Raw genomic sequence first — 12,395 nt, forward strand, 5'->3', positions numbered from 1 at the left:
TCCATAGCCGGACCCCCCCTCCCCCATAGCCCCCCCCCATAGCCGGACCCCTCCCCCCATAGCCGGACCCCCCCCCCATAGCCTGACCCCCCCCCCCCCCATAGCCAGACCCCCCCCCCACCCCCTTAGCCGGACCCCCCCCCCCCCCCATAGCCGGACCCCCCCGCCCATCAACCCTCCCTGTCGCTTCCAAACTCTTAGTCCGGCTTAGCCGCCTGGGCTTCCAGCGATAGCCCGGCTTTTAAGATAGCCGGACTCGCCCCTGTTAGTCTGCTTTAGCCGCCTGGGCTTGCAGCTATAGCCGGATTTTTCAGCTTGCCCAGGGGGTCGGCCACCAAAATAACAAGAAGAGCAATTTTTTTCGAATATTGTAAAAGAAAATAATCCCCTCAATATTCCAAGAGCTGCAATGCACGTGGTGAATACCACGTGCATTGTGACGTCACAAAGCAGTCTTACAAGAGCCGCAGGTAGCCGACCCCTGAGCTAGCCCTGGTAATCCAGCTAGTCGCTGGGATTGTCAGCCATAGCCGGACTTTTAAGTTAGCCAGACTCCCTCTCACTGTAAGTACGGCCTAACCGTCTGCGGTTGTTTTCAGCCATAGCCGGACTTTTCAGCTATAGCCGGACTTTTCAGCTATCCAGAAAGCCCTTGTTCTTATGTTGAACTTGTTTTGCACTGTGCATCCGCCTGGGCTGACAGCTTTTTCAGGAATTTCCATCTAGTTAAGTGAACAAGGTGTCCAACAGTTACCCGTCATGCTTAATTCTGTCATATGGCTGATTGTAGATGCAGAGGAAACAACAACAATATCACATTCAGGTGGCCAAGCCAGACATCCCAGTCAGGAGCAACGGAGTATATCGCTGTGATGTCTCCTTAATATTTGTGGCTCGGCAATTGCATTGTTTTATGTCGTGTGGTCTGTTCTGGATGACCTCAGTCGCACAATGGAGTGTTTTATATATATTGTTTCCGTTTGTGCATCGGGTATTCGCATCTGTCGTGGTTTGTGCAGTGGATGCTTCATTGATAAATATATAATTGGGGAAAGTCCATGTGATGTGGTGCCTGCTTCTACAACGCCTGTGCTGCTGCTGATTATGCTGACAGCAATTCCAGCTAGCATGGTAGCTCAGCGGGGAGTGGATATGGATATTAGGCTGCAGCGTTCTGGGTTAAATTCCAGCTCCATTGGCCTGTTTGGATTTTTATTATATCAATAATTAATGGTAATCAAAAGAGCACTGATATTTTTCTCATTTATTTGCATATGTGTAACTACCACAATGTGAACGATGTAATAACCATAGCATTTACAGCCCTCCCCTGATCCCTTGTAGTGTCGGGAACAACACGGTAGCTTTGCCAAGCAGTCGATCTGGGGTCGAATCCCTGAAGTAATATGTTAGTGATTTATTTAAACGTCACAGAACGGACCGCATAACATGGTTCTTTCGGTAAAGTCATGTAGGTATAAAATACAAAATAAATTAAATCCCAACGTTTCGGGCGCAACACATCAGGTGGAACAACCACATCAATAAACAATTGCTGAAGCGGGTAAGAGATTTATTTTATTTTATATTTTATACCTACGTGACTTTACCGAAAGAACCAAAGAGTATGGATCCCTGCAGTCACGAAAACGTCAAATCTCGAAGGATAAGGTCAACACGTGATTGCGGCACGTGTAATAATGATATTTCAATCGCGCTGAAAACTCCGCGTGCGTGCAGTTGAGTCACGATTCCACGTGGGGCCCTGCGACGTTTCACACTGGTTGGTGGTCGAGTGGGGAGCACGTGGGGCTGTGAGTCACGGAGTCACGGGTTCAAATCCAACGCTTGTATTTAATAAAAAAAAATACAATAAAAACTATTTTTAAATCCTTTATATTAAGTTTGCTTGCTTGCTTGCGTGCTTGCTTGCTTGCTTGCGTGCTTGCTTGCGTGCTTGCTTGCTTGCGTGCTTGCGTGCTTGCGTGCTTGCTTGCGTGCTTGCTTGCGTGCTTGCTTGCGTGCTTGCTTGCTTGCGTGCTTGCTTGCTTGCGTGCTATGCTTGCTTGCTTAGGACCGTGCAAATCTTTCGCTCGTTTTTTAACCCACTTCCCGTGATCCAATCGAGCTGATATTTTCCACACAGACTCGTTGTAACAGACAATTCATGTTCGTGAAAAATTCCCAAAATTTTACACTTTTTAGGCAAAAAAATAATATTTTACATATATTCAAATAGAACGCATTCATGGCTTTGGCTGAACGTCAGAGTGTAAGAGCCCAGGGCGTAACCCCTCCACAGGCCGTGGCGGAGTAGCGCAGTTGGTAGCGCCCTCGCTTCCCATGCCAAAGGTTGCGGGATCGATCCCCGCGTCCTCCACAAGCGAATATATTTTTAAATCCTTTATATTAAGTTCGCTGCCACGCATATAAAGGATTTATAGTGAAAAACTATGTTTTTACGGGTTATACTTATTAAATCCTTTATATTAAGTTCGCTTGCTTGCGTGCTTGCTTGCTTGCGTGCTTGCTTAGGACCGTGCAAATCTTTCGGTCGTTTTTTAACCCACTTCCCGTGATCCAATCGAGCTGACATTTTCCACACAGACTCGTTGTGCCAGACAATTATTGTTCGTGAAAAAAAATTCCCGAAATTTTACACTTTTTAGGCAAAAAAAAAAAATTTTACATATATTCAAATATAACTTATTCATGGCTTTGGCTGAACGTCAGAGTATAAAAGCCCAGAGCGTAACTCCTCCACAGGCCGTGGCGGAGTAGCGCAGTTGGTAGCGCCTTCGCTTCCTATGCCAAAGGTCGCGGGATCGATCCCCGCGTCCTCCACAGGCGTATATATTTTTAAATTCTTTATATTAAGTTCGCTGCCACGCATATAAAGGATTTATAGTGAAAAACTTTGTTTTTACGGGTTTACTTGTTAAATCCTTTATATTAAGTGTGCGTGCTTGCTTGCTTAGGACCGTGCAAATCTTTCGGTCGTTTTTTAACCCACTTCCCGTGATCCAATCGAGCTGACATTTTCCACACAGACTCGTTGTGCCAGACAATTATTGTTCGTGAAAAAAAATTCCCAAAATTTTACACTTTTTAGGCAAAAAAAATTTATTTTACATATATTCAAATATAACTTATTCATGGCTTTGGCTGAACGTCAGAGTATAAAAGCCCAGAGCGTAACTCCTCCACAGGCCGTGGCGGAGTAGCGCAGTTGGTAGCGCCCTCGCTTCCCATGCCAAAGGTCGCGGGATTGATCCCCGCGTCCTCCACAGGCTTTTTCTTTTATATTTAATCTTTTATATTAAGTTCGCTTGCTTAGGACCGTGCAAATCTTTCGCTCGTGTTTTAACCCACTTCCCGTGATCCAATCGAGCTGACATCTTCCACACAGACTCGTTGTGTGTGACGATTCATTTTCGTGAAAAAAAAATCCTAAATTTTACACTGTTTAGGGAAAACAAATTAAATATTTAATTACCAATTGCTTAATGGTGGCAGACAATCATCTGACCCATAGGTGGCAGCCATCTCAAGCCAGAGGACGAGAGGACTCTAGCCGCCACGCATATAAAGGATTTATAGTGAAAAACTTTGTTTTTACGGGTTTACTTGTTTTTAAATATGTACTTCGGTCAGAAAATATATTTGAAATCACATTGTACAAATGACTGATAACACATTCATGCGGATGGAGCTGGTAGGAACGTTGGGTTGCTCGGTCAATGGCCAGCGTCAACGGCGGCGTGGTGTATTCTGCAAAGCCGGCATGAGTAGGTTAAACGTTGAGTTTTATAAGGGCACCGCGGGGTGACCAGCCGGAGCATGACAATTGCATAGGTTCAAATCCTGGCAAAGGTGAGTTGCTGAATATATGCCGGAAAGATGGTAAGTGCCTATGTGAATGTTAACTGACATAGGTGGAGTTGTTGGAGAACCGTGGAGGGAGATCTGCGTGTGTACACAAATGGACCATGTGTGCAGGTGGATGTTGATCCCAAAGAGTTGAGACTTGAACCAGATGTGATGAAGGTGACCAGGAAGAGAGTGGCGACACACGGAAGGTTGAGAGTTGGACCGGACATGAAGGAGACCTGGAACAGAAAAGGAGGAAATGTTATAGGTTTTTTTTACACATGCACATTTTTTTGACCGCTAGGGGGCACTGTTTTACCACCAGGGGGCGCTGTTTAATTAGGATACCCATTTGAAAATGTCATTTTCTTGCAATACCCAAAACTGAAACAGGTTTTTAAGCCATTGAAGCGATTTTCCATGGTTTTACGCAAAATCACGGTGAAATCTGACACTTAAACTGCAAAAGTAATGCAAAAACAGTAAAATAGTGATATTCAACGACAATAGTGTCCTGCTTTGCTAAAAGTTTTCATTACAACTGCTGTTTACATGACGAAAAATGTTTCTACGACAAAATACAAACAAAACATGTTTTATCAATAATAATGTCCAAATATTTACAACTTACATAAATACTGTATATCTGTTTAAAGCTTAAAAACAGTCGTGAAGTCTAGTTAAAAGAACCCCGATGACTGGAAATACACTCATCCAGCAGTGGAATGACAAAATCATTACATATGTACAAACAATAACCAGTAAACGTGTTAAAACGAAGTGAAACATCAAACTCCCATCAGTTGCGTACATTTTCAGAAACGATTAAAAGTAACTGGTGATGTTTTTTAACAAAAATACGACTAAAACTTTTTTTTTTTAACGGTGTCTAAAATACAGAACGTAACTTTTAAGGTAACATCTTAAACCCACTTCGGCAAACATTCATAAACAATATTTCCCTATCTCCCCCTCTGATTTCGCTACCCTCCTCCTGCTGTCCGCTGCAGCAGCCCATGCACCAAATCCGCAACCCCCAGTGTTGAAGCTCACCGCAAACGAAAAATCGCTTCTCTTGTGCTGTGGCCTCTGCTGTTTGGAACTCCCTCTCCTCGACCGTCTGCACTGCAAAGTCCCTCCTCCCCCTGTTCAAGTCGAAACTCAAGTCATTCCTCTGGGATTTTTGCACACAGCGTTGATGTACGGTGCTTTTTCTGGAAGACTTTGCTGTTTTTTCTTGGATTTTTCTGTTTGCGCGTAGTCACTTTGAGATGTTTCTTGTTCATGTTTTTGTTTGTTGCGGTTGCCCCCGAGTCAAGAGCCGCATGGCTCACAGGGCTATACCTAATACATGAAACTAAAACTAAAAAAAATTAACTCTCTACCTATGATTACGAAGTTCCTTTTTGCTGTCTGCCCTGTATCTCCCCTGCCCTTATCCTGTGCAAATAACGGAACACGCACATCTCTGGCAGATGCCCTCCTACGCCCCTTGCTGCCAACAATGCCGCCCTGCGTTTGTACACCATCTTGAGATCCAGTCTCAACGGAGAAGCTTCACAACCCCGCAATGTGCTGCCGTGCGCGCTCGGATTTCACTGCGAGTGTCGCCCTCTAGCGGCGATGGGAGATGCAAGCCCCAAGAGCGAATCAATGGATCCCTGAACCTGGTGCCCGCAGCGCCACACTCGCCCGTGTCTGCCTGCCTTGGACAGCCAACTGAGTGTTTTTTACTGCGGAGGCGCCACTCATCGCGTGGGTAATTCATCACCGAAAGAGTGGGGCTGCATCACTATAAAGTGGAGGTGTTCTCAGCTTGCGACGTAGACTCTGACATTTCCAGACACAATCCCATGATAGACATGGGCTGTGATGTGAAATTACCAGCAACAATTTTTATATATAGTTACATACTCTTTGGTTCTTTCGGTAAAGTCACGTAGGTATAAAATAAAATACATTTAAAAGTGATTTGATCAATTTTATTTTCTACCTACCTAGCCTGGCACAAACACCGTGGTGACGACCCCGCCACTTAGTGGCGAATGGCGGTTGTGTTGCAGGTCATTGGCGATTATGTACAGGGCGTTGGGGTGACGCCCCAATTTGTAGTAATCTTTAAATATTTTTTTTTTATTAAAAAGAAAATCAATAGCATGAAAAAAACAGAGTTAGCAATTCACTTTGTGTTACATTTCTGTTCGGATCTATTGAGTATAATCCATTCAAATAGAATACGCTGGGCGTCGTGAGAAGAGGCGCCACTCTGCGGCAGCGGCGTGGCAGCTCTCGTATCGACCCGTCTGCGCGTCGGAAAACCACGGGAGTTTAAAGTGCGATGGCGAACGGATAAAAAAAAACCCCACCGGACATTGGCAAATGCAATGGAGCAAGAGCTGAAAAGTGTGCAAAGATGCGCGCAGAGATGACACGGAGACAGAGACGCACACGGTTCAAGGGGACGTAGGCAGGTTAAAGACATCGTATTGGCCCGTTCGGAAGAGTCAGGCACCTTGGACAGGAAACATAGCTGGAAGGGACGATGGGATGGCTGATGGCCCAGGCGAACAAAAGTAACGTTCCATACTGTCCGAGCAAGTACTGTGTGAGAGGCGGACACGCCCGAGATGACCTCGGCCGTGGAGATGGAGCGATGAAATCAACTCTTGCGCAGAAACCAAATTGATTGTGGCATTGCAAAACCGCGCGCTCTCATGGTGGTTGGTTTTGGGGTGGTGGAGAGCTCTTCATCCAGCAGTGAGGGGTAGGTCATGGCCAGGGGTCAGAAGCCCGAGGTTCTTTAATGACTGCTTCTTGACGTTTATTCACGTAGCATTGCGTCTCTTGGAACATAGAGTTATTTGTTTTTTTTGTTGGACCAAATTCGAAAAAGCGAGAAAAAAAACAACAACCCCGACTATTGTTGTTTTGGTTGTGCGACCCCCTAACGTCGAGTTATTTGTTTTTTGTTTGACCAAATTCAAAAATGGAGAGAGAGAGAAAAAAAACCCAACCCCTACTATTGTTCTTCTTGATTCTTTTGGTAAAGTCACGTAGAAGGGAAATAATAAAATAATAAAAATAAAACATAATAAAATAATTCTCACGACGTTTCGGCCACAACGCAAGCAGCCGTCATCAGGTGAGGACGGTTTGCGTTGTGGCCGAAACGTCGTGAGAATTATTTTATTATGTTTTATTTTTATTATTTTATTATTTCCCTTCTACGTGACTTTACCAAAAGAACCAAGAAGATGAATCCCTGCAGTCACGAAAGCTTTAAATCGAAACCCTACTATTGTTGTTTTGGTTGTGCGACCCCCTTTGTGCTGATGCGTGACGCTGGGTGACCCGGGTGTGAGTCGAGCGCACGGGTCCGTGTGTGATGTTGGGAGCGTTCCACCAGGCGGCGCTGGACATTGCTCACGTCACACGTGGGCAACCGGTGGCTTGAGTTGCTCCTGCAGGGCATACATTTGTGAGCACACTTTGTTGGAAAATTCAGCAGGAAGTTTGGAAATTGGAAGATTAGATGCACCACTCAGCAGAAATAATAATAGTAATAGTGTAGAGCATTGTATTAATTCGCTGCTGGTTGATGGCTTTGAATGCTGTGTCGGTCCATGTGGGTTGTTTGACCATACTTCATCATCACGCGGGTTAGTGGCTCGTACTTATGAACACACACTGCACCAGGTTCGCATTTGATGTTGAGTAACCCTAGGAGAAGCCCAGGACCGCCTTAGATAATAACACCGACGGTTAATGATATCCGTGCCCATGAGTCGAACTGACCGTGTCCCAACCCTGGTGGTTTGGTGGTGAAAGTGGTCAGCGCGTGCCAGAGTTCGCAACCGGGTACCCGATACCCGTACCCTACCTGATACCCGGCTACCCGTACCCGGCCGGGTACGGGTAGCCGTTTGCGACCCTGGTGCGGCCGGGTACGGGTAGGCCGTGAGTCACTGGTGAGTAACTGTTTGTCACTCATTTCCCAACTTCTTGTCTCTTCTCACAATTCAAGTTCCTAGAATCAACCCACCCGCGCCTGCCGGGTACGGGTAGGGTACGGGTACGGCCGGGTACGGGTACCCGTTTGCGACCCTGGTGCGGCCGGGTACGGGTACGGGTAAGGAATCAAAACCCGTTTGCGACCTCTGGCGCGTGCCAAAGGAGACGAGCAGGAGGAGGAGGTGGGGGGACGGAAGTGCGTCTTACAATCCGGAGAAGAGGGTAGTATATTATTGTTAGGCAGGAAGTCACGAAGCAAGCCAAGCTTCCGTCCCACTGTGCGGCGGCAGGGCTGTGGAAACGCCCGTTGTGAGCGAACGAGAAGACGACTCCGTCTCGGAGTGACAGCGACGCCCCGATTGTGAATCCCGGCCCCCACACTCCTCCCTCCCTCCTGAGCGGGGTGCCGTCACTGCCGTGCTACCACCACGCCAGAGGTCGCAAACGGGTTTTGATTCCTTACCCGTACCGGCCGCACCAGGGTCGCAAATGGGTACCCGTACCCGGCCGGGTACGGGTACCTGTTCCGGGTACGGGTACCTGTTCCCTACCCGTACCCTACCCGAATGAGTGACAAACGGTTACTCACCAGTGACTCACGGCCTACCCGTACCCGGGTATCGGGTAGGGTACGGGTATCGGGTACCCGATTTCGACCTCTGCACCACGCTCACTGTGGCAGCACTTGCTGCGCTCGTCAATGGATTGTGTTCCCGGCGGTTATTAGGGTTAGATTTCAGATAAGAGGAGTTCATCTTAACGTAGCAGGCTTTCGCGACCAATATTCTTCATAATAAACGTTTTTGGGTTAGATCACGTTATTTAGAAATGTGTCGTAACCCTCCACTACCCGACACGGCCAATCAGCAAAAAAAGTGTCACGTTGACAAAAGACAAATAGTTCACTACTTTAGCCCACCGGTGTGTTGAAGAGTGAAACCACAACATTTTCAATTTTTGAGTACGACGTTTCGCTGGTAATTGCAGCCAGCATCATCGGGCAATTCGCCCAATGATGCTGATTGGCCGTGTCGGGTGGTGGAGGGTTACGACACATTTCTAAATAACGCGATCTAACCCAAAAACGTTTATTATGAAGGAGTTCATCTGTACAAAAAATTCGGTATTTCTCACATCTACACAACTACTGACTACCAACTCAATACGCAGCCCATACTGCTCACGTACTGCCATATATTTAAAGCCCCCCCCCCAACAGATTATCATAATCGGCGAATATATTTTCTCGTAAAAGTGATGTCCAAAAAAAAATACTCATACTAAAACAAAACCAAGATGTTCACCCAAAATGTCGTGGGTGCCTCTTGGCCGTAACTTGGAAACGTGGCGAATGTCTCTTGGCCTTATCTAACATTACTGCACACGCCCAGACACCCACGATGCTCCTCCACGTGCCGGCAGCATCGCTGCTTCACATGGGTCCGTCGCAGCCGTAGCGGCAGGCAGGCTCGTGCCGTGGCTCAAGAGGCCACACGCACACACGCAGACACGACGTGAGAGAATGCAACGTCATGAGATGGTCGAGCAAATGAAAAAAACACTGCCTAATTAGTCATGGGCGTATATTTGAATGTAAACGTTTCGGTCCATGTGTTTTGCACGCTGTGATAGATGGTGTTTCATTATGCTGCTGTTCTATGAAAGCTGGAATTTTGTTACAAATCAAAGGTTATGGGGCGTGTCTGGTAAACTGCGAATAATTAAACACGTGATAAATATGATAATTGTTTTTTACCCATTTATCTGGCAACAACACTGACACCTTTTTTACAAGGAGTCATGTTCGCATTGACCACAATACCTGCGGTCGGAATGCATACAAAAAACACAATTCTGGTAATGTATGCACTGTCCTTGAAATTGATTGGTCCACACCTGTCTCGGGTGTGGTCCACACCTGAGGACGGCTGCCTGCGTTGTGGCCGAAACGTCGTGAGAATTTTATTTTATGATGTTTAATTTTTATTATTTTATTATTTCCCTTATACGTGACTTTACCGAAAGAACCAATAATATATAATACGGCGTTTCGGCCAATTAATGCGTGGCTCCACGTGCGACGAAACCGGAGCACCTGCAGAAAATCCACACGTGTGAAGGGGCAACTCGCGATCTCAACTGGAAAGCCAGGGTACCGTGGCACTTCCTCGACGCACCGCGGGAAGTGAGTTTACCAACATTTTGAGTGATCCACAAACCATCGCCTCCACCGTGCTAAGTATGCTAGATTTGTGTTTCTATTTCATTTATACCTGATGATGATTGCTTGTGTTGCAATCTAAACGTCGTATGCTAGTATTTAATTTATTATTTTATCTTTATACGTGACTTTACCAAAAGAACCAAAGAGTAATTACGAGCGTGCATAAGTCATCACCACTCGACTAAATACCAATTACAGTATGCTGTAAATACCAAATATAGTATAACAGTTTAGGGAATGCTTAGAACAAAACAAACCTAAAAATAAAGGTTTGGAAATTTGGGGCGAACCAAAAATGATGGCCTGGGGTTTCGATTTAAAGCTTTTGTGACTGCAGGGATTTATATTCTTGGTTCTTTTGGTAAAGTCACACAGAAGGGAACTCATAGCGCAGGGTCATCCTGCAATTGGGAATTGCTTTAGGTATCGAGTTAACCACGGTTCACATCAGTGAACCAATTAATTCGCCTCCTGTGATGTGTGAACCTAAATATCTCAGAAATTAGGCAGTTACTCCGATAACACACTTGTATGTTTTATACAGCAAACCCTCGCTGAATCTCTATTTTTTACACAGGATGCTGCGTTTGATGTTTGGCCAAATACATTAACGCTTTGCCTATACTGCAATGTAAACAATACAATTATTACATTTACAACATTGTACTACACATGCGAATTACTATGAACATTTTAATTATTTCATTTAAATCAACCACCTACTCCCAGTTCACCAACCCACACTGGCCAGTGTGGTGAAGTATGGTCAAACAACCCCCAACATAACTAACAGGGCGTGGACAGCGCCGGATTAAGCTAGTGGGGGGCCTGTAGCACGTGTTATAAAGGGGCCCTAAAAAACACATAAATAATTAAACACACATTTTTTACTTGCACAATAAAGCAATTGTATTTTTTCGTTTGCTATACAGCCAGATAATACGACAAATCGCTAACCTTAAACACCCAGTCGTCTATAAAAGTTGAAGGCGGTATAGTACTATAATAATAGAGCGAGTGCAGAATCACTGAACGGGAATCGATAACTTGAACGCATTTATCGCGGGCCCCTTGAAAGTGCGGGGCCCATAGCATTTGTAGCTACTTTTGCTACTGGGATAATCCGACACTGGGCGTGGAAGATTCCTTTAACCAGCGCTGGATCGACACAGGGCTATAAATCATCTGCAATAAGTGCACAAGGAATAACACGGTACGAGTCATTCACAAGCAATGATTATATTATTGTACTCCTCTTGCGTATGTGTATATTCACCACTGCTACTTGGCAAGCCATTGGCTATCAATTTAATATTTGTTCGTGCTGCTGTAATAACTCGGCCTGTGTGGCCCCGGCTATTACGACTCGGGCTATCAGCTTCGGGGCACATTGCACCCACCCATCGTATCGCTGGTGTCGGTCTGCTTCCGCGGTTAACCACTCTCCAAACCCACTGACTCAACGGGCGAAGTGGAGTTTGGAATTAAATAAGGGTCGGCGGTCCATCTCTCTCGTTGGCTTACCCCCCTCCCCCCCCCATCTGAACACCTCTTTCCAATGTTAAAACGACCTGACGCATGATGGCACGGGTGGGTGTTGCTCTCGTTCTACAATGTGGAGTGTGCATTGTTTCACGTGGGATTTTTGGAGGCGATTGAGAGACTTGAGATGGGTTAATTCATTAGCGTGGCAATAACATGACGCTATTGCACCGTGGCATTGTGAAATATGTATGTTCAAATATACCGTGGATATAAACTGCATGCATCGTAGCATACTTTTGTTTGTATATTGAAATGCGTTTATAGTTCCGCGTGTATCACTCGATAACCAAAATGAGTACGATGATGATCACGACACCAAAGACATTTACATTTCCCTTTCTAAAATGCAGAGCGCGTGATCTGATCGAGAGAGAGGACAAAATATCCAAAGGGGCGATTGGCATGGCTACGATCACTTGTCAGAGACACTTAATGCCATATGTCAATATCACAATCTTGTTTTCAAACCATCATACCGTACTACTAATTGATTTATTTCACAACAATTTTTTTACATCATCATTCTTCTACTAATCATCATAATCATCATCAGATATGATCTTTACTTGGCTCGATGAAGGTCTCTCCAAAGCCATCGCTTGGAATAACACCGAGAGACGCAGGGAAAGGACCACGTGCTTTTTGTGAAGCATTCTTCCGCTTTTTGACTCGAGAACCAAAAGTAGCAACGGCAAAGAGGGCACCAAAGGGCACCACCGAGGGTAATACCGTGCCCCTCATTCTG

General features: G+C 45.6%; 1 non-coding gene across 1 annotated transcript; it reads left to right on the forward strand.

Moving 5' to 3' along the window:
* Positions 1 to 2,771: 2,771 nt before the first annotated feature.
* TRNAR-CCU (transfer RNA arginine (anticodon CCU)) lies at positions 2,772 to 2,844 on the forward strand. The gene has a single exon. It is a non-coding gene; the product is annotated as a tRNA-Arg (tRNA).
* The last annotated feature ends 9,551 nt before the right edge of the window (positions 2,845 to 12,395 follow it).

The sequence above is a fragment of the Lampetra planeri genome, chromosome 16 (assembly GCF_965212315.1).
Source record: "Lampetra planeri chromosome 16, kcLamPlan1.2.h2, whole genome shotgun sequence".
Lineage (NCBI taxonomy): Eukaryota > Metazoa > Chordata > Hyperoartia > Petromyzontiformes > Petromyzontidae > Lampetra > Lampetra planeri.